The 21641-nt window shown below is 41.0% G+C and overlaps 1 protein-coding gene across 4 annotated transcripts in view; it reads right to left on the reverse strand.

The window, feature by feature from the left end:
• DAGLA (diacylglycerol lipase alpha) overlaps positions 1–21641 on the reverse strand; it is a 2305179-nt gene that overhangs the window by 2111633 nt on the left and 171905 nt on the right. For all 4 annotated transcript variants that reach the window (XM_044059505.1, XM_044059506.1, XM_044059501.1 and 1 more), the window contains exon 2: positions 19361–19798. The gene's annotated coding sequence lies outside the window, so the exon portion shown is untranslated. The remainder of the gene's footprint in view (positions 1–19360; positions 19799–21641) is intronic.

A 21641-nucleotide genomic window follows, 5' to 3' on the forward strand; every position in this document is an offset into this window, starting at 1 on the left:
ACTCAGTCACACACAGTCAGCTACACACCCACACTCAGCCACACACACTCACACTCTTACACACACACTCTCGCTTACACTGTCTCATATACTCACATTCACACTCACTCTCACATTCACACACACACACACTTTTGCACTCTCTCTCGCACTCACTCTCACACACTCACTCTCACACACTCACACACACACACTCACACACACACACACACACACACACACACACACACACACACACACACACTCACTGACACACACACACATTCTCTCACACTTTCTGACACACACTCTCTCTCACACACACACACTCTCACACACACACTCTCACACACACACTCTCTCACACGCTCACACTCTCACACACACAATAACACACACACACACTGTCGCACACACTCTCACTCACACTCTCACTTTCACACTCTCACTTTCACCCTCTCACTCACACACTCTCACTTTCACCCTCTCACTTTCACACACTCTCACTCACACACTCTCACTCACACACACACATGGGAAAGGCTGGCACAGGTTTTCCTGTTGTGCCCCCTCCTGCCCAGAATATAAAGTAGTTATCACTGCCCCTCCTGCCCAGAATATAAAGTAGTTATCACTGCCACAAGTCAGTTACTACAAGACTCTTAAAAAGGTATCCAAGTATACTGTGCAATAATATTAATACAGACAGTAGCAGTTCACCAAGACGGCTAGGCCTTCTGGAGTGGCCCACAAAGTGTCATCAAATAGATGCAAATACTCTCAAAGGTTAGATATTCTCTACAAGAACCAGACATAATAAAAGTTTAAATATATTCAATAACAAATAATAAAAGAACATGAAAATATTGACTACATTTTTACAGTAAACCACAGAGTTCAAATCACAGAAAATAAACATTGATAGACAGACTCATACAAGTAAAGAAAAAATATCTAAACTAAGCTTCCCTATATTCCTGACTGAATCTAAGAGAATCACACTGTTCCTGACCCTAATAACTGACTTGGGCAAGGCAAGATGAAATACATAAGCAGTGTTTCTAGTCAGGCTCCCAAACAGAATACTCTATATTCTGAGATTACTCTCTGTAAAATATAATATCCAAGATTACTTGCAGAATGACATCTGATCACCTAGCTCTAGGTTCTCACAGTATCTCCTTTTGAAGTTTGAGACAGGACTTTAGCAGACTGCTACAATACACATTTAGAGTCTTTTATGGCAGTGCCTAGGAGGCAGAATCTTTTACAACACCCCCTTCTTTACAAAAGCTAACAGATAATGGTTGTTCCCAGACCTAGCATATCCGGTCCTACTCAACACTATGGGATGCCATTTAATGATTTAATGGCTCATTTACATTTCCCTTATTTTTCTTAAAATAAGCCAGCTGGTTAACCATTGCTGTACCAGTGTCCTCTATTAAACCATATACATTTAATTCAGATACCATAATACATGCACATTTCAGCAAGGTGCAATGTTGATACATTTTAACACAACACAAGCAAAGCTCACAAACATTTTCAGCACAAGCATTTGTACAAATCAGCTTGATATACAAATGACATATAATTATTTACAAAATTCCAGCTAGCTGCGCTGGCACAAGTCATACATCCACTCCCCTACTTCTCCCTGGCATGGCTAGCAGTACCTCCTATTGCCACAAAAGTTAAGCATGACATAAGAATTGACATTAACAGAAAAGCATTAAAAACCTCCCCAGCACACACTTATGTTACACTGATAAAAACATTGATAAATGAAGTGCAACTAGGTGTTCAAATCCTGTGAAACATCCTGTAGCAGACTTTGCCAACATCCATTCCTACAGACATTAGTTAGAAATAAATGTTAACTTCTAGTGTTCTGAGTCCATACTTGGACTGTGAGTATGTTTAGTGTCTGAGGTATAATTTGACAGGGTGGTAAGAGAAAGATAAACAACATTATATAGAGTCCTTAAGAACATAATGCAGAACTTCCTGTCAGGGCATGGAATATGTGAGGGACTCCTCCTTGCAACAATAAAACTATGTCATGACAGGCAGAAATTAACACTGAACACTTACTAACAAAAAGGACATTAGAGAGCTCTGAAGAAGAGATGAAAATCAATAGTCTCAAAACTGCAGAAGATTAATATTAATTCAGCAGTCGGATTTTATGTTACTAAAGATGCAGAGATTAAGCTCTGTCCACCCCTTCAAGAGGAAGCTGTGAGCTCATCATATGTAAATTATCTTCTTACGCATACAGGGTTTTTTTCTGTGTGGGACTGTTGTATAGTGGGGACTGGACAATTTGCCCTTTCCCCACAGTACGGCAACCTTACATATGGTATATATAATTAGTAGGGAGTGTGGGGGTGTAGGGGTACTTGCCCCCTGCAAAAAAGTTGTATTTTGTAAAAGAAAAAAAAAGTAAAAAGTTCACCACCAGGAACCAAGCAGAAAAGGTGTTTATGAAATAATGAACACTTCTGCATAAACAGTTCCTGGTAGTGAACTTGTTTGCATTTTGTAGTTTACATTTGTGCTGCACTGGATTTATCCCTGTAGCCATTCCTTTAGATCGGTGTATTTATTTTTTTTAGCTTTTCAATAGGCCTGCTGATCGAACAGTTGTATTCAGTTATTCGATATTCAGAATTTTTAATGACTGGATATGCATTCACATACACATATATATAATAGGTATGAGATGATATACATGATCAATTCACAGGCTATGTAAACACACAGGTTAGGAAAGCCTCAAATAAGATGGCTAATAAGTAAGGTACTGTGTTTATGTAAAACTGTAACAGTGCACCATATTAATATGAATATCTGTGATATTAACATTTGTATTACTACTTTGTTCTACAAGGAATTTATGTGACGGTTCATGGCATCAAATGAAAGTTTACATAATGCTGGGAAACTTCTCATGGTTAGCCATTTACCAAGTACCACCACTTTACTTATACTTGTTTATCAATAAGTGTGATATATTTGCATATTTAATGCAAGTATCTTGGGCAATGTCCACATTTCAGACTGGAGGAACAGCATTTCACATGACTGCTCAATGCATATCAGAATTGTCTGCTAATACAATGATCAGTAAGTGAGAATGTGGGATTTCATTTTTGCTAAATTATGAATATGTGTCACATTAATATTTCCTCTTGATAATGTGATCCTAACAATGCATATATGGTACTGCATGGTATCAAATGAAAGCTTACATAAGGCTACAAAGGTTGCCGTTGATACCTGCTGTCTGCCTACTAACAATTTGCACATATTTATACTTTTTGGTAATAAAATATACATATAAATAAATATCATATTTTTATGAATATCTCAGGCTTTGTCTGCCTGGTACATTGTGGGATAGCATTTCACATGCCCAGTCACCCCAGAGGTCAGGAATGGCTCATGAGAAATACTGGGTACTCTGTACCAGAGAAAAATCTGTGCTGGTCTTCAGAAATATTATGAATATATGCCATTTGCCAACAATTATGTCAACCAGTGAGAGTGTATATGGTACTCTGTGCTATCAAATAAAATCATATACAGTGCTGAAAAAAACCTGGCTTGATGGTGTCACAGCTGCTTTCTGAGAAATCTAAAAATAAAACTTTCAAAGCTCTGTTTTATTTTCTTACCTTGATTAAAATGAAGGCAAGACAGAAAAGTGTTGTGATCCTAGCCCAAATATTTATGCATGGAAAGACTTCAGATCCAGCTGGGATCTGCTTAACATAGATGTACTAGTTACTTTTTATAATATGTGTGACAGAGAGGGGTGCAGTCTCATGGCCCCCATCACTACTTTCTATTAATATGCAATAGGTGAACTTCCTTAATAGTGTAAAATAAATGTAAATGCTGTCTGAGGAAACGGTCAATACCTGCCACAAATAAATAAGCTTTGCATGGTACACCTGTAGATCAGAGTTATAATCTCTGGCTCACCAGGATTTTCACCCACCTTAGATTAATCCATGACACTTTCACAGTAATCTCCCCAACATAGGTTCATAGGATGATACTATGCTACTGGCCCAGAGGTCCTTGTAAGCCTAGACAAGAATTCCACCTGTATTCCAACAAAGTCAACACTTGTTTCTCTTGTCCAGCAGGGACACACGTGAGATCCCAGGGGTGTATTTCCCGTTTCCCATCCAGTCATCCAGGTTTCTCTTAGAGGGCTAGAGAGGTACTCTGCTTGACATAGAGATGGAGTCTATTCCACAGGTGGGAGAGTCTTTGGGATACAAATCTATCCTGCCAACATGTTCTATTAATGTCACAGACCAGGTTAAGATCTTCTCTGTGGGTTGTGCGAGTGGAGTTTGGCTTACGGATATGCAGCAACTCCATCAAGGGTGGATCTGAGATGGCCTTGTATGCCAGACACAGGTCACCTCTGAGAAGTCTTTGAGACTGAGAAGAGGGACAGGTCTTTCAGCCTATCTGTATTGGATAGGTGTTTGAGACCCTGGATTATCCTGGTCAGTAACCTCTGTGGTCTCTCCATCTGCTGCATGTGCTTGGCAAGGTACATGCCGAAGGAGGCAATGTACTCAATAATGGGTCTGATAAGGGAGGAGTACAGGGATGTTATGACCTCCTTGTTCCTGGGTGAAATACCCTGATTTATGATGTGGGCCATGTAGAAAGCCTTCCATACAACAGAGACAATGCAGTGGTCAAAGGTCAGGTTGCTATCAACCTGGGTGCCAAAGTCCCTCACAACTGACTGCATGCTTAGTACATTGTTATTAATGTAATAATTAGTGGGGATGCCATTTTCCCCAAAGGGGATGATGATGCATTTCTTGACATTCAGTTTGTGGCCATGCTTCTGGCACCAGTCATTAGTTTGTGCAAGGCCCTCTTGGAGGATGTTCACATCACTAGGGGAATTTAAAACAGTGCCCAGCTTGCAGTCATCTGCAAACTTGGTCTGGCTTGCACCTCAGAAAAGTATATCCCAAACAGTAGAGGCCCAAGACCGATCCTTGGGGTGCACCGCTCATTACAGGTCTACTACTAGAGGTGGCTTCTTCTATTTTTACTGACTGGTTTCTATCAGTGAGCCAGTTAGCTACCCATCTGGTAATATATGGATTGATGCTTAGCTGGGAGAGTTTATCTATTATGCCTGAGTGGGGAATAGTGTTGAAGTAATCAAAACTTAACTAAGATTATTCTGCTGACAACCATATATATAATATTTTTCAGGAGGGATCAACATCTGTCCAGTATCAACACCCCTTTCCTATCTGTATGACAGTGCTGCCACCAGCTATACCACTTCTACACACCAAAGCACAATTGCACACCAAAGTATTGGTAGGGTAGCAACAGCTAACTCAATGAAAAGTGAAAGCCAATGACTGAATTTATACCATTTCACTATGCATACCATTAAATTAACAAATAAACCACCATCCACAAATATTTAACAATGAATAATAAGCACTTTGCAAAATCAAACATATAAACAGCTATAACCATTTGCAAATAAAATACAATAAATGTGAGTAACTGACAAGCAGCATATTAGACTCTAATTTTAACAGAAAGTCTGAAATTATCATTAGCAGTAGTTAAAGATATACTTTATCTTCTGTCTACCGCAGACTTAGTCCAAATAGCAGTTGCTCAGTTTCACAGGCTGGCAAATTCCAGTTGCTGTCAAGAAAGCAATCCACTTGCACCTAATTTCAGAAGTAAAGCAGAACTATTAGTAAGTCAATCTCCAGTTTTAGACTCCTAGGTTACGCATTTCCTAGGCCTAATTCCAAAAGACCTGCTCTCAGTGTAAGTGACCAAATACACTAAGAGCAGGTCTTTAGAAATCTGGTCCCTGATGTGGGTTTGTTTCTAGATAGGCCTTACAATGAACTAAGTTACTTATACTGACAACACCTCTTTTGGAATCAGGCCAGGCTTACACTGACAGCAGCACTTTTGGAATCTGCTCCCCTGTTTGGTTTAAATTTGAATGCTGCCCATCACATTGCCACAGTAGTATACTTCTAGGTAGAGTCCAATAAGCTAGTGGTAAATAAGTTGATACGTTTTTAAAGCTGAAAGCACAGCAAATGTGTAATCGGTCATGTTTGAGTAAGTTTCAATTTCTAAGAGTTCTACTGCATTTCCACTGAAAGCAATTTCAGTACTGAACACTACTCCCACTTTTTTACATGTTGCAAAGTTTACAATGACAGTTCTTATGAAGAACAGTATTACATTAAAAAATGAAATGATATTTGTCTATATTTCTCCTAGCATTCTACTATTTTCATCAATATGAAATGAAAGAAACTGAAAAAATGGAATTTGTTACATGAAGACCTTAGAGGTAGAGAAAATTACTTCACGTTGGCACTGCAATTTAAGCATAAGAAAGTGCACCGACTTCTCACTGAACAAAAAGAAAGTGATGGAAATTCTGTGAAGGGCATTTCCTGTTGGCCATTAAATCCTACCAAAAGAATATCAGTACGATGACAATTTGAGTGAAACGTTTACTCAAGAACGAAACCAAGTCACTTGAGTGAATCTTGCCAGTGTCCAAATAACAGATTCTGTTAACAGTCCTCAAATAAAAATCAAGTACTTTCAATACAGATGGCTGCTAATCCGTGAAGTTAGGGGAAACATGTCCAAACTCCCCACTCCACCCCCCAAAAAATATCTGTATTGAATGTATGATGGAATATAGTGAAATAGTATAAAGTAACAACACTCCACATTCTGCAGATCAATATTTAAAGATATTTGCCTCAGTTCCAATTTCAGAACCTCTGTCCCCTCTCCCCCACCACTGTTTCAAGGTTACTATTCTTACAGGGGTGAATCATGGGCAAATAATGGCAGTTAACCATATCAGTCCCGCAGCAGCACTTTTTTCACTATCCCAATCTCTCTCGTTGGACAAATAGATCACTGCTAGAAGTGTACGCCCCACCTGTTGCTGGCTTGTTAAAGTCCCTTCCTGGTGTCTGACTTTAGTCCCTAGAGTGCAGTGCCCTTGATATATCTACTAGGGTGACATTTTACTAGTTTTTTTCTTTCTTTTTAACTGAGCTAATTATATTTCAGGTCTCTCTCAATGTCCTTCATGCTGCTTCCGAAAGCTTAGCAGAGCTGCAGATTTGCAGAAATTAACATGGAGACAAGTAAAATATTTACAGTACTTCTCAGTGGATGTACTCCAAACATTCAAAGGTTAACATTAAGAGATAATATATTTATGATTCATGGCACCAATCAGACTTTGGAGAATTTGCCTTACTTTATTTTTTTTTCTATAGCACGACTTCCACAATGCATTTATTATAATATATACTGTAGATAGTCATCTTGATATCTTGGAGTTAAATTAATAGTGATCATGGCAAACTGTGCTTCCTATACATTTATGCTGCCCAGCTAAGACTAGTATGTCAACAGTTCCTATAACACTGCCTACAAGCAGCCATCAATGTCACCATGTCTTTTTGCTCTACTGCATTCTGTGAACATCTCCCTACTAGATTTGCCACCTGGTGCCCCAGTGCTCTTTTGCTACACGTCAATCTTCTTTTGCCCACCTCTGTTCTTTCCATCTTCTGCTTCCCACGCTGCCTCTCCTCAGATGGAAATTCCTGACACCTTCTCTTCTGTTGCAAATCACATATTGCCTTTAAGTAGCCTGGCACTTGAAAAAAAAACAAGGAATTAAAGCTACAGAGCTCCAATGAGCTTAATACTGCAGCTCTGACTTTGAGTCAATCTCCACTTGCAGAATATCTGAATCCGAGTAAGTCATTTAACCAAGTATTATTTGCAGCTTACCTCTGAAAAAAGACATTGCTGCTGAGTGAATCTTATGGGGTTAACAAATTATAAAACAAAAATAGATGCCTTTCCCCTGCACTGTTTGCAGTCTCATTCCTGCTGGTCTTATTTAGAAATTTTTAAATGGGAATAGGATGCACAATCAATAGCACTGAGGCTAAATGCAGCATTATCAGTCAATGGCATTTAATCCTATTCAGACTTAGTGATGTAGGATGGGTAACTGCATGAAATAATACAGAAAAATGAAAGAAAATCAGAGTCTCTGCTATGGGGTGTTAATGCTGCACTGATTAATCTCTGTAGAGCTGTACTGGCCATGCTGCTGGATGTAGAGTCTGTGGCATAAATCATACAGAGTGCATGAATTTAAATGAGCAGCAGCAGGTGGCTGGACAGAAGTAATTATTGACTAAAGTAAAATAATTCAGTGATACAATGCAAAGAGCGACCACAAAGGTGTATGCGCACGTGAGTGTGTGTGTTTAATCTGAAATGGACTTTACTGTGATTTGTTGCTGATATAAAGTATATTCACTAGAATGGGGAAATGATCTCTTCTTACAATATACACTGACCACTAAGTTCACTGTAATAGACTGGCAAGGTTGGAACTTTGCCCCAGATGTAAAATGATTAGAGATGTACAGTTTTACTGCTGAAGAGTTCAATAAGCAGTTGGGTTATTTACTGCAATTAGTGAAATGAAAAACTGAAAAACTTCAACAAAAAAACTTTCATGGATGTGTCTCATGCATTGTGTTTGCTGTCAACTGTCTGCTGTTTGAGCTGGTACTTCTCTGGATACTTAATTCATCCTGGGATGTTTAACATAATTTCAATTTAGTGCAGAAGCAGTTTTTTGCTCTAGATGACAACAGTTAAGCATGCTTCTAAAATATTCCTTATTATTCTCAGTCACATAAAGCACTACATGGAAAAAGTCAGTACTCCTTTAAGAGATACAGCTAAAGTGGATAGTGAGTCATGTGACCAGTGGGTGAATGGCAGTCTTCAATGATGCACGTTACACTTAGCAGCTATGTGTATAAACCTCTTCAATTAATCCTCTTGATGTATATTCTTGAAACCAACATATATACACGACATTCTCCAAGTGACATTACAGTCTGTATGCGATATGCAACTGATAGTACAGCCTGGTCTGTAGTTCTATAAATCGTAATTGCCACTTCTGTTTCCCTCAGCCTGAACCCATAAAGAAGCCGTGGCTTGAGTCACTAATTTGAAATCAATTCTGTACAGCCATTCTAAACCACTAATCAGATGTCTGCCATACATCTGTATTGATTTTGCTTGTGTTGATTGTGATGACGCTGCACACTAACGGATAATGTTGCACCGTCTTGCCATTCATCAGTGCAAGAATCATCTCTGATCAAAACTAATATCATTTTGGAAGAAGGTCTGGCATACACCAGTCAATCTTGGTGCACAACTGCAACATGCTTACCATAAACCGATATCCCCATTAATACTGGATACAGCTACAAATATAAATCTTTTCTGGTCCTGCATGAACAAGTACTATATCATGATAAAATAAACTACTATAGAAGTAACACTATTTAATTCCACTAGATAAAGTCATGGTCATATGTTACATTCTTTTTGCAGTTTGGGAAAGTGAATTCATACTGTGCAATTTTACACTGAAACAGCAGACTGGCTGTCCAAACCTAGTACTATGTGAAACTGAATAGGCGAAGGTGTGTGTGTGTACCCATGTGCACCACAATGAATGCTACTTCTACGTCTACAGGGACCATGTAACTGCCTAAAATTCTTTCCCCTGCAGGATAATGGCACAGATTAATTAGAGCTTGTCTCAAGTAATTGCAGTCAAATGAAACTATGAAAGTCTATTATTTCCATCCGAGGACAAAATACAAGGAGGCAAAACTCAAATTACTGGCAGCCTGCAACAGTGTAGAATAATTGTTCTTCTGTAAATCTGCACCTAATCTCAGTAAATTCTGCAACACTGTTGTCATAGACTGCAGAATAATCAAAATGACCTATTCTAAATTTTACAGTACTTGCTGTCTCGCAGTTTGAAATTTGAGATTTATTCTGCAGCACACTACACAATTAAGGGGGGTGGTGCTTGAGTCAGCAAATATAAAATAAAGTTTTGATAAATACAAGTCAAAACACCCATAACAGGGAACATAGGAGCTATGTTTTTTCTTTCAGTTTTTTGCTCAGATTTAACTTGTGCTCTCAAATAAGAAATTTCCAAAACTCACAATACCAAATGATTTTTTTGCAAATTAAGACCACACTAAAATAGGTTTAGAATATAAATATGTATTTCTGTGGGGGGAGGGGGATTAGCGCCGAGTGCAGCCCTATAGGAAGTTACTATGAAGTTAGTAGGCTATTGGCCCTGATGCCCTTACAAGCCTAGCCAAGAATTTAGTCTATGTTCCAACAAGTCAGCACCCTATACCACTGTCAAGCAGGGACACAGGTGGAATCGTAGGGGTGTATTTTCTGTTCCCCATCCAGTTATCCAGGTTGCGCTTAAAAAGGTTTAATGAGATACTCTGCTTTACATGGAGAGGGAGTCTATTCCACAAAAGCAGGAGTCTCTCTGGGACACAAATCTGTCTCTCCAACAAGTCCTATTGATGTCACAGACCAGGTTGAGTTCACACATGTGGGTTACTTGAGTGGAGCCTGACTTGCAGATATGCAGCAGTCCCATCAGGGCAGGGTCTGAGATTGCTTTGTATGCCAGACAGTGGTCACCTCAGAGGAGTCTGTAGGAGACTGACTAGAGGGACAGGGCTTTTAGCCCATCTGTATAGGGTAGATGTTTGAGGCCCTGGATTCTTCAGGTTAGGAACCTCTGTGGTCTCTCCAGCTGCTGCATGTGCTTTTTGAGGTACATGCCGAAAGTGGCATTGTACTCAATAATGGGTCTTATAAGGGAATAATACAGTGATGTTACGACCACCTTGTCCCTGGATGAGATACCCTTACTAATGAGGTGGGCCATGTAGGAATCTTTCCTTATAATGGAGGCAATATGGTGGACAAAAGTCAATTTGCAATTAACCTGGGTGCCCAAGTCATCCACGACTGACTGCATGCTTAGTGCATTATTATCAATGTGGTAATTTGTGGGGACGTCATTCTCCCCAAAAGGGACGATGATGCATTTTTTGATATTCAGTTTGAGGCCATGTTTCTGACACCAGTCATTTGTTTGGGTGAGACCCTCTTGGAGGATTGGAGGATGTCCTCATCACTAGGGGAATTGATAACAGCACCCAGCTACCAGTCATCTGAAAACTTGGTCAGCCATAGCCCACTAGATTTGGCCTGCACCACTGAGAAGTATATCCCAAACAGCAGAGGTCCCAAGACCAATCCCTGGGGTACACCACATGTTACGGGTCTACTACTTGAGGTGGCTTCCCCTACTTGGACTATGTGGGTTCTATCAGTGAACCAGTTTGCTACTCATCTGGTAACATATGGATCGATGCCTAGTTGAGAGAGTTTATCTTTTATACCTGAGTGGGGAATAGTATCAAAAACCTTGGTCAGGTCAAGGTAGGCGGTGTGGACCATCTTCACCTCGTCTATGGCCTTGGTGACTGTCTCAAAGAAGTCAACCAAATTTAGCAGGCATGACCTCCACTTGACAAAACCAAACTGTGTGGGATCAAGTGTCTGGAGGTTGCCAATGTCCTTTTTAATGAGGTCCATGACAATCTGCTCCATGGCCTTGAAGATCAGGCTAGTTAGGCTGATGGGTCCGGACAAAGAAAGATCAAGAGTAAGGATATTTCCTGACAGTAGAACTTCTAGAAATGCTCAGTAAAGACTTGTACAGAAACTGAATATAAAGAAAGTCTAGTATTATGTGCTTATATGTGTCCTGTGTTATAGTTGAAAAAGGCTCACAGAATCAGTCCACTTACATGATTTTCAGATAAAATATTGGAAGAATGCAGAAAGGGATAGGGGATCAAATGGTTTCACCAATTACTAATATGAATAAAATAAGCACAGAAAAGTTCACTGGGTTTCATTAACACTGACTTACAGTGCAATAAATATTGGAATCTTGGATTCAGGGGAAAGTGATAGATGTAGTGGTGCTTTACAGAGTTCACTGGTAATATCATGCTTACATTCAGTTCCGGAATCTGTACATCGGGAAAGACCAAGACAGATTCACTGCAGAAATGGATGTCCAAAAATGGGATGTGGTTTGCATACATTTTTTCATCAGGCAGATGTTAACATGTTACTTGCAACAAGACACACATGCAGAGCAATATATCTGTTAACACACAATATTTCTGGTAACAATAAACCACAAATTATTTTTCTGCAATATGATATAGGATATAAAGGAAGCATTCCTTTCAGCCTGTGATCATTATGAATCCTAGTACTGAATTTTAAAAATCACAGCACAGGGTTAAAAAGAAAACACTATTACTTATTTTAAAAAGTTCAGTCACCATAGATATTCAAAGCATTAATCACCAAAATCTTTAATTTTGAAACAGAGTAAGCGCTTTCACCAACAGGCTTCTTCAGACTTTGATAAAATTACATAAAGGTTATGATGACAGTGGCTACACAAGAATGGTAAATGCATAAACTGTCAGAAATAAGATCGCAACCACAATAACAATAACAATGATAAGGTCCAGATCAAACCCTTCCTCAAAAGTAGGAGAATTATATCAAAACATTCACATAGCACTTGAGTCTTATGAACTTGTTTTAATTGTATGAGTCTAATTATAAGACTGTTTATTTTAATTCTTTATGTAGTTGCATAGTGCATTAGCTTTGCAGTAATGTAATATATATGATAAACATAAATGAAGTTTTAACATGGATTGTACAAAGTTTGCTAATTCTGTAACCAATCAGGATTCATGATAGTTCTTTTAAAGAGCTTGTTTTTATGTAATTTTATCAAAGTCTGAAGAAGCCTGTTGGCGAAAGCGCTTACTCTGTTTCAAAATTAAAGATTTTTTATGCTCTCTGAAATCCACAAGGTGATTAATGCTTTGAATATCGCCTCCGCTGGTGTGCTACTCTGCATTTTGGTTTTTTATACTATTACTTATTTTACAAAACATGAGGTCTTCGTATATTAACTACAGTACAGTAAGATATAAAGAATCTTTGTACATCCATAGTTTAACAGTGCATGTACCCTTAAACCAATCTAAAGCCATGAAGAAAATCAGTAACTTCAAGAGGAACAAGGCTAAATTTGAATGCAAAAATCATAGCACTTTGCCTAAATCATATAGCAGTTGAGAGGTTATGAATGAAAGGGAAGCAGATTCCATAAGGAGGTAAATGGCTTCCTCAAAGAAAAGCAGAGAAGAAAGTACAGTTGTGTACACTTACCATAAATGTAGATGTTAGAGTGTAATCACTGCTGCAGTCATCACACTTGGGTTATCCTGACAGGGGTAGCCATCAGTTGGCCTGAATACCAGAGGCTTAGTATTTCTGCATCAGTTGCTGTCGCTTCAGTACTGACGTCAGGTCATCAGAGGTATAAAACCAGGGAGCCGATGCCATTACATCAGTTTTTCTTGCCTCAAATGTCAGGAGCCCCCAAATAGAGAGATAAGTTAAGGTGGAAAAACACCACCAATAAAAAGTAAATACCAATAGCCCTGTAAGGAGTGAGGAAGAGAGAGAGAGGGATACAAGGGGGCTGGAGGGTGGGAAACCAGGACTGCAACAGTGAATACTCTCGAACATCTACATTTATGTTAAGTGTACACAACTGTGCTATGTTCTTCATGTTTCACTGTTGCAGTCATCACGCTTGGGTTGATTCCCAAAGCTGAAGATTGGGTGGAGGCACTCAAGAAGAGTTGGGGCTGGCTAGTATGCCCTGCAGGACTGCTGTAGCAAAGCCCACCATGGATTTGGAAAAGATAGGCAGGTGGTAATGCTTGGCGAAGGTATGAACAGAACTCCGTGTAGCAGCTTCCAGAATGTCCCTGGTAGAGACTCCTCTAAGAAAGGCTGTAGAGGTTGAAGTTGCCTTAGTGGAATGCGTTCCAACTCCGAGGGGGTGGTTTCCCATGGTGTTTGTAACATAAATGGATATATTGTGCTATCCATTTGGAGATTGTTTGTTTTGATATGGCTTACCCTCTGGTCCCTGGTGCAAAGCCGACTAGTAACTGGTCAGATTTCCTAAAAGGCTTAGTCCTATCAAGGTAGAATCTGAGCTGTCTGTGCACATCTAAAGAGTGCAGGATCCTTTCCCCTTTATTTTGAGGATAAGGGGAAAAAGGTGGGCAAATGGATAGATTGGTTGAGAGCCACACTGGACACCACTTTAGGCGTGAAAGTTGGGTTAGTCCTGAGGGAGACCCTGTCAGCATGAAAAATAAAGAAGGGTTCCACAGCCATAAGTGCTTGCAGCTCAGACACTCTTCTAGCTGAAGTGATGGCCAGAAACAAGGCTGTTTTCCAAGAGAGGAAATTTTAACTCTGCTGACACTGCAGGCTCAAAGGGGGGTAGTGTGAACTTTTCCAACACAAAGTTAAGGTCTCAAGCAGGGGTGGGGTCTCTTCTTGGTGGCCTTAAGTTGCTAGCCCCTCTCAGGAACTGCTTGATGAGAGAGTGAGAAAAGAGAGGAGGCTCAGTGCTGTAATGAGCAGAGATGGCAAAGGCATGGATTTTAATGGAGGAGAAGGAGAGGCCTCTGTGGAGTATGTCTGCTAGGTAATCCAGGATGAGAGGTCAGGAGGACTGTGCTGTATCCACTCCTTTAGTGTAAATCCAAGAACAATACCTTTTCCACTTGTCAGCATACGATTTCCTTGTACGGGGTCATCTGGCTTCACGTATGACATCCAGTACCTGCTTGCTTAGGCTGGCCACTGGAGGAGAAGTCAAGGGATAAGCCAGGCTGGAAAGGTTCAGGGTCTGCAACTGTAGATGTAAGAACTGTCCCTCCTGCTGAGTCAAGAGAGTAGGGATATGGGGTAGGTGCCATAGAGGCAATGGTGACAGACTGCACAGTAGTGGGTACCAGTGTTGGCATGGCCAGTCTGGGGCAATAAGGATTGCCCTTGGTCTTTCCTCCCTTATCTTGAGTAATATTCTTGTAAGAAGAGGTAGAGGGGGAAATGCATAGATTGAGAGGTTTGCCCACTGGAAGGATAGGGCATCCAGTTTCCAAGCCTTGCTGTGAGATACCCTGGTGCAGAATTTGCTAAGCTGGTGGTTGTAGGGGTAGGCAAATCGGTCCACCATCGGAGTACCCCATTTTTGGGTTACAAGGCTGAAGGTATTGTGGTTTAATTGCCACTCATGTGGGACTAGGAGATTTCTGCTTAAGTTGTCTGCCAGAGAGTGTTGTTTGCCTGGCAGGAATTGAGCTTGCAGGTGAACATGCATGGCTGAGGCCATGTTCCACAGGGTCATGGCTAGCCTGCAGAGTGGGTAAGAGTGGGTTCCCCCCTGCTTGTTTATGTACCACATCACTGCAGTGTTGTCGGTTTTGATTGGTAAGGGCCCTGGAGAGTAGGAATCTGAAAGCTGTCAGTGCGTGCTGAACAGCTAGCATCTTTTTTTGGTTGATGTGCAGATAAATTTGATTTGGGAGCTCCAGTGGCCCTGAATGCACCTGCCATCCAGATGTGCACCCCAAACAATCTGATGTGTCTGTGGTTAGGGTCTGGGTGGCATGGGGTTGTGTAAAGGGAAGCCCCTTGTTGTGGTTGCATGCTGCTGCCCACCAAAGGAACTCTTTCCTTAGACATGGTATCATAGGTATGATTGTTTCCAGGTCCTGAGAATGTTGGCACCAAATACTTTTTAAGTACCACTGAAGTTTCCTCATATGCAGTCTGGCATATGGAATTAGTAGAATGCAGGAGGCCATGAACCCTAGAGCCTGCAGGATTTTCCTTGTGGATAGCTGGGTTCTGGTGACCATTTGAGTGAAGTAGCCTGTCAGATAGGCTTGTTTTTCTGGAGTAAGGAATGCCATCTATGATGCTGTGTCAAAGCTTGCTCCCAGGAATACAATTTTTTGACTGGGGACAAGTTTGGATTTCTTTTCATTGACAGTGTATCCCAGGGAGGTTAGAAGTTCCTTTACAAATGTCAGGGGCTGCAACAGCTTTTCCTGACTTTCTGCCTGAATTAGGCAATCGTCCAAGTAGGGGTACATTTGAATATTTCTCTGTCTGCAATAGGCAATGGCTGTAGCCAGGCATTTTGTGAAAACTCCAGGAGAAGTGGATAAGCCAAAGGGAAGTGCAGAGAACTGATAATGTATAGATCCTGCCCTGAAATGTAGATATTTCCTGCAGGAGTCCCTTATTGGGATGTGCAGATAGGCCTCCTTTAGGTCTAGGTCTAGGTCTAACCAGGGGGAGAAGCTGCTGTAGGGTAAGCATTTTGAATTCTGGTACCACCAGGAAGGTGTTTAGAATGGATAGCTCTAAGATTGGGCTCCAAGTGCCCTCTTTTCTGGGTACCAGGAAAAGTCTGCAATAAAAACCTTGGCCTATCTGTTCTGCAGGAACAGGATGAATTGCCCTTATGAAAAGCAGGGCCTGAACTTGGTTTTGTGCCTCTGCCCACTGGTTTGGTGGAAGATCTGGTAAGCCTTTTGGGGTTGGCAGCGTGTGGAAATAAAATTTGTACCCCTGTGATACTATGTTGAGGACCCATCGATCATTGTTAATGGAGGTCCAGTTTTTTGCATGGTGGGCAAGTTTTCCTCCTAGGGGCACGAGCAATTGGGCAGAGGTGATGGGTGGAGTTGAGAAGTCATTGTGAATTCTTTCCGTAAGGGTGTGGCTTAGCACTCCCTGCTTTAGGAGTGGAGGTACTCCATTGCTTAGATCTCTCCATACCCTGAGACTGTAATCTGGGGGGTCTGTTTCCCCTAGGTCTAGTTTGAGATGTCCATGAGGGTGCTGGAAAGGACCAATGTTTTGGGAGGCAATGCCTACTAAATCTTGGAGGCTGCACTGGCAAAAAAATCTTTGACTGCCTGCATAGACTTAGCCTTTTCTTCTATCTTTTTTAAAATCTCTTCTGCTTTGGTGCCCAACAGATTGTCCTTGTTCAGAGGAGTGTCCAGTAATTTTGATTTGTAATGGTCTGGCAAGGTCTGCTCCTTAAGCCAGACATGCCTTCTAAGTAGAGAACCTGTGACTGCTGCCCTGCAAGATGCTTCTAGGTCGTCAAACCCACATTGCAGCGTATGCTTGCTGACTTGGCTTACGGAATGCATAAGCTCCTGTAATTCTTTATGTTTTGCACAGTCAGGAAAGGTAGATAATTTTTGCTTAATAAGTTGCATAGTATGTTGCTGGTATTTCAGCATGTGGAACTGACAATTTAATGCTCTAATGGTGAGAGTTACAGAGGGGTATACTTTTTTACCCCATCTGTTTAAAGCTCGGGAATCCCTGCCCGAGGGGGTGGGATTCTTAGCTGTAGTTACTTTTATTCCTTTAGGTCCCTGGGAGATGACTTCTGGGTCAGCAGTGGGATTTTTGAAGAGAAATTTGTGTGAGTCAGGGACTCTGTAGTACCTGTCAGGTTTCCTTGGAGCAGGGGGTAAAGTATCAGGAGTTAGACTGGATTACATAAAGACATCATCCACAACATCCAGAATAGGAGGGATAGCCAAGGGTCTGTGCTGTGGTAGTTTTAAAAATTCCCTGAGTCTCTTTTTGGACTGAGGATAATCCTGGCATTCCCGATGGAAATGCTGTCTCAAAATAAGTAGGGTTTCACCAAAAGAAAAATCATCTGGAGGGGAGGCAGAAGGAATGGATTCCTCTGCATCTGAATCCCCATAGGCAGATAAGGGCATGTCTTCATAATCAGAAACCTCAGAGTCGTCGGACTCTTGGTCAGATAAAGCTGCTGGGGACAAGTATCTTTCTTTTAGCAGGGGAAGGCTGGCTTCCCCTAATAAGCATGATCAGGTCTACTGCCATTTGAAGTATCTGAGATTGTGGCAAGGAAGCAGGCGCTTGAGATTGGGTTGTCGGTTTTTTAGGCGGAGCTCATACTCTTGGCCTTAGAAGCTCGGTAGTTTTAGAAAGAACTGATAGCTTCCTCAGAAGCCTGTGCCTGCACACTGGCTCTGGACCCATCCAAGGTAGAGACATCCACAGGTTCCGTAGTCAAAGAAGAGTTGCGCGGCATACCGAACTCCGACCCGGTCTCGGTAGCGGCCTGCAAATCCATTGAAGTGGGCATCAGGGGCTGTGAAAGTGCCTCACTGAGTACCGGTGAACTGGGGACTAGCTTAACGGAAATGTTGGCGGCAATTTTGGACCTGTGCGGTCTGTCTTCATCCTTACGTTTTTTCAGAAGATCGGTAGTCGGATGGCTTACCGAAGCCATTTTAGGAATACGGAGATTGAGAACGAAAGTATTTAGCTACAACAAGTGCCTGGCGACGAGCAGTTCGGGCATTGAACAAAGCACAAAACTGACAGCGAGGTACGTCGTGGTCTGGGCCTAAACAGGTGACGCAGTAAGAACAGAAATCTTGTTGTGGTATTGGCTTTCCACAGGCGAGACAATTGTTAACTTTTTATGAAATCTGTTACAGCAAGAAAAAAGGATCCCCAACGGGGTACTTAGCTTTAGAAGACTTCAAGATGATTCAATTTTGGAAACGAAAACTGAGGTAGCGGCCGAATGGCACTCGTGTGAACTGCTTCTGATTCGGGCTCCTCGGCAAGAAAGACTGATGTAATGGCGTTGACTGTCTGTTTTTATACCTCTGATGACCTGACATCAGTTCTGAAGCGACAGCAACTGACGCAGAAATACTAAGCCTCTGGTATTTGGGCCGACTGAGGGCTACCCCTGGCAGGATAACCAAAGTGTGATGACTGCAACAGTGAAACATGAAGAACATCTGTAAAACTATGGAACAATGGAAAGAAACACTGTCCTCAAGTTATTAACAGTAGAAGAGGAAAAATATGTTTTCAATACAATTTATATAAACATTTTTCTCATGAAGTAGATACTTAATACATTGTTTCATGCCTTGATTATGTTTGCTGGCATGCTGGGCAAAGATGCATAAAAACAGCAAAATGAACTTGAATTTGGCTAAATCAACAAATGTTACACAACATACATTTCCACATCCATTAAAATGGTGATTTTATATCCAAGTGCTTAGTAGTACAGCTTCCAATCATTATGACCTGCAATGACCTAGAATTCGAGTCTTACGGTATCTGTTTCTAAGTGAATTAAGCAGCAGCACACATGCAACTATAAAGTCAAGCCATTATGTCCAAGCCACTGTGATACAGGATACCATGAAACCAGCAATGAACTGTAAGCCTGGCCTCAAAGTGTTCTACAGATTAGTAAACAGAATATAGTGAAAAAAAAAAAACTTATCAACAAGCACTCCATTGCATAAGGACAGCTGAAAAAGAACTGCAGCATGCAAGAAGAGTATTCGTTCCTTACCTTTGAATATGGATGTATATACTACATCACAAATCAATATTTTTGTACTCCATGAAGATTTCGATCATAAACGCATCGTAATGAGCTTTTTACTTTTCCTGCAGCCATAAATCTTGGAATTCAATGCACTTAAGAAAAGGGCCACCTTTACAAGTTTAATCCAGTTTTGTTGATGCACAACTCGAAAGATATACCTTTGGTCATACTGTTATGCACGGGGATAGAATCTGCATGGACAATGGTGATTTACTGCCTTTTGCTTTGCCTTCAGTATTGTCACATCACAACTGCAATGACTATAAAGAAGCAATCCACACATTTCATGCCTACGTACTGCATGTGTGACATCAATAAGCAGCAGAAGTGCTCTTAACAATTTTCATAATTATTTCTTTTATCCCCTGAAAGTCATTCTTGTTTGGTGTCCATCAAGATAACCTGAAAGACAAAGCAAAAAAATATACATTAGTTACACATTTGGATTACAGTATCAAACAGTTCTACCATGCAACAGGGCAACACAACCAGGTGCAGCTGTAACAGGAAAGAGATGTGGCGAGTGATCTAGTAACAGTGGTTACTTTCAAAGCACAACAGTATTAGAACAAACTGATATTTCACTCTGATGAATGATGCTAAAATTTGGAACACACACTCAAAAGGTCCCACAAAAATGAGCCAATTACTTATATAAAAGCATGTTCACCTAAACACCTATGAGAACCTATGAACATGGCAACAGCCAGCTCCACTGCCCTCAGAACGTAGGCCACATTGAGGAAGCAAGGTGGGCAATGAGAACCGAATGGTGAACACCAAGTATCTAGGAGGATGGACATGATTATTCAGCATCAGATACGGGTTTACCCATGGGGCAGATATCAGGTAAATAAAATTTGCCAGCGGTAGCTGCTTAACAGGCCAGTAAGTGTAGCTGGGAGCCACAACACTACTTTATCTCCTGTTATCTCTCTTCAGCCATCAGTGTTAGACATTACTGTTTCCTGACAAGTCCCTACTATATTGCTACAGGCAGCTGGCAACTGAATTTTCAGAATAATTAATGCATTGACAACTCTGCGTGCCCCTGATGCTAAGCATGTCAAACTGTGGTATGGGCCATTACTGTTTTGGACCACTCATCTGATTTCTAAACTGAAGGACATTTCTATACTTTTTAGCAATACACACTTCCAGTCCCTACTGTATTCTGAATCACATACACAAATAAACTGGCAAAAGACGGCAAGTGGCCCACTAAGTCTATGTGCTGCTAATTTCCACTCAAGTGTCTCTCTCCACCTCTCCCCCACCTTTCAAATTCTGTTGAATCCTGCTGTTAGCTTGTATATAGTCACACTTTCCATTAAACTGCCCCAATATTCTACCAGCCTCTGTAGAAAAATATTTCAAGTCCCAGTGAAAATGTCCATTTTACAGTTGTTACTCATTGCCATCCTACCACACATTTGCCCCTTCAGCTTCCTTCCACATTGACCAACCCTGTCTTGATGAAATCTGCTTGCACTACTTTGGTCCACTTCCTGCATTCAAACTGTACATGTCCACATTCTTCAGTGCTTCTTCATAACTTAAACATTCCACCTCTCTACTCAATCTGATGTGCTCTGTGGTTCATAACACCTGGCTGGTAACTTCTAGAACTGCTCAGAATAATCCTAATTTTTATTTTATTTATTTAACATTTGTTTTCCAGGAAAGTCAGACTTGGAACAAAGCCAATTTTCAGCAGAGGCCCAGGGAGAAACACTCCAGATGCATGTCTTTGTAACGTGGGAGGAAACCGGAGTACCCGGTTAAAACCTACATGAACGCAGGGAGGATATGCAGACTCTGCACATAAGGCACTCCAGCCGGAAACTGAACCGAAGAACCTCTTGCTGTGAGGTGACAACAATACCGCTGCACCACTTCGCCATCCCGCCGCCCCTAATGTATTCTTATCAACATCTTATGTAGTGAAACAGTAAGATCAGCCTCCCTTGAGGCTACCTCTGTCCTACTGTGCAATCCAGCATGCTTTTGACCTTTCTTGCAGCCTACACTTGGTGTGCTGCATCACCAAGATAAGTGGTGACCATAATTTGTATGATCTTGTCCTCATACGTTACCTCTAGAGCTATTTCCACTCACTATACTTTTCTCCCATCAAACTGCATGACTTTGTATTTAACATTAAACTTAGTTCATGCCCAGCCCTGTATTGTAAAGCGATGAAGCCCTGACTACTACTACCCATAAGATGTGTGTTTGATTAATG

This window comes from Protopterus annectens, chromosome 17.part0 (assembly GCF_019279795.1).
Source record: "Protopterus annectens isolate FY-2018-M chromosome 17.part0, PAN1.0, whole genome shotgun sequence".
Lineage (NCBI taxonomy): Eukaryota > Metazoa > Chordata > Ceratodontiformes > Protopteridae > Protopterus > Protopterus annectens.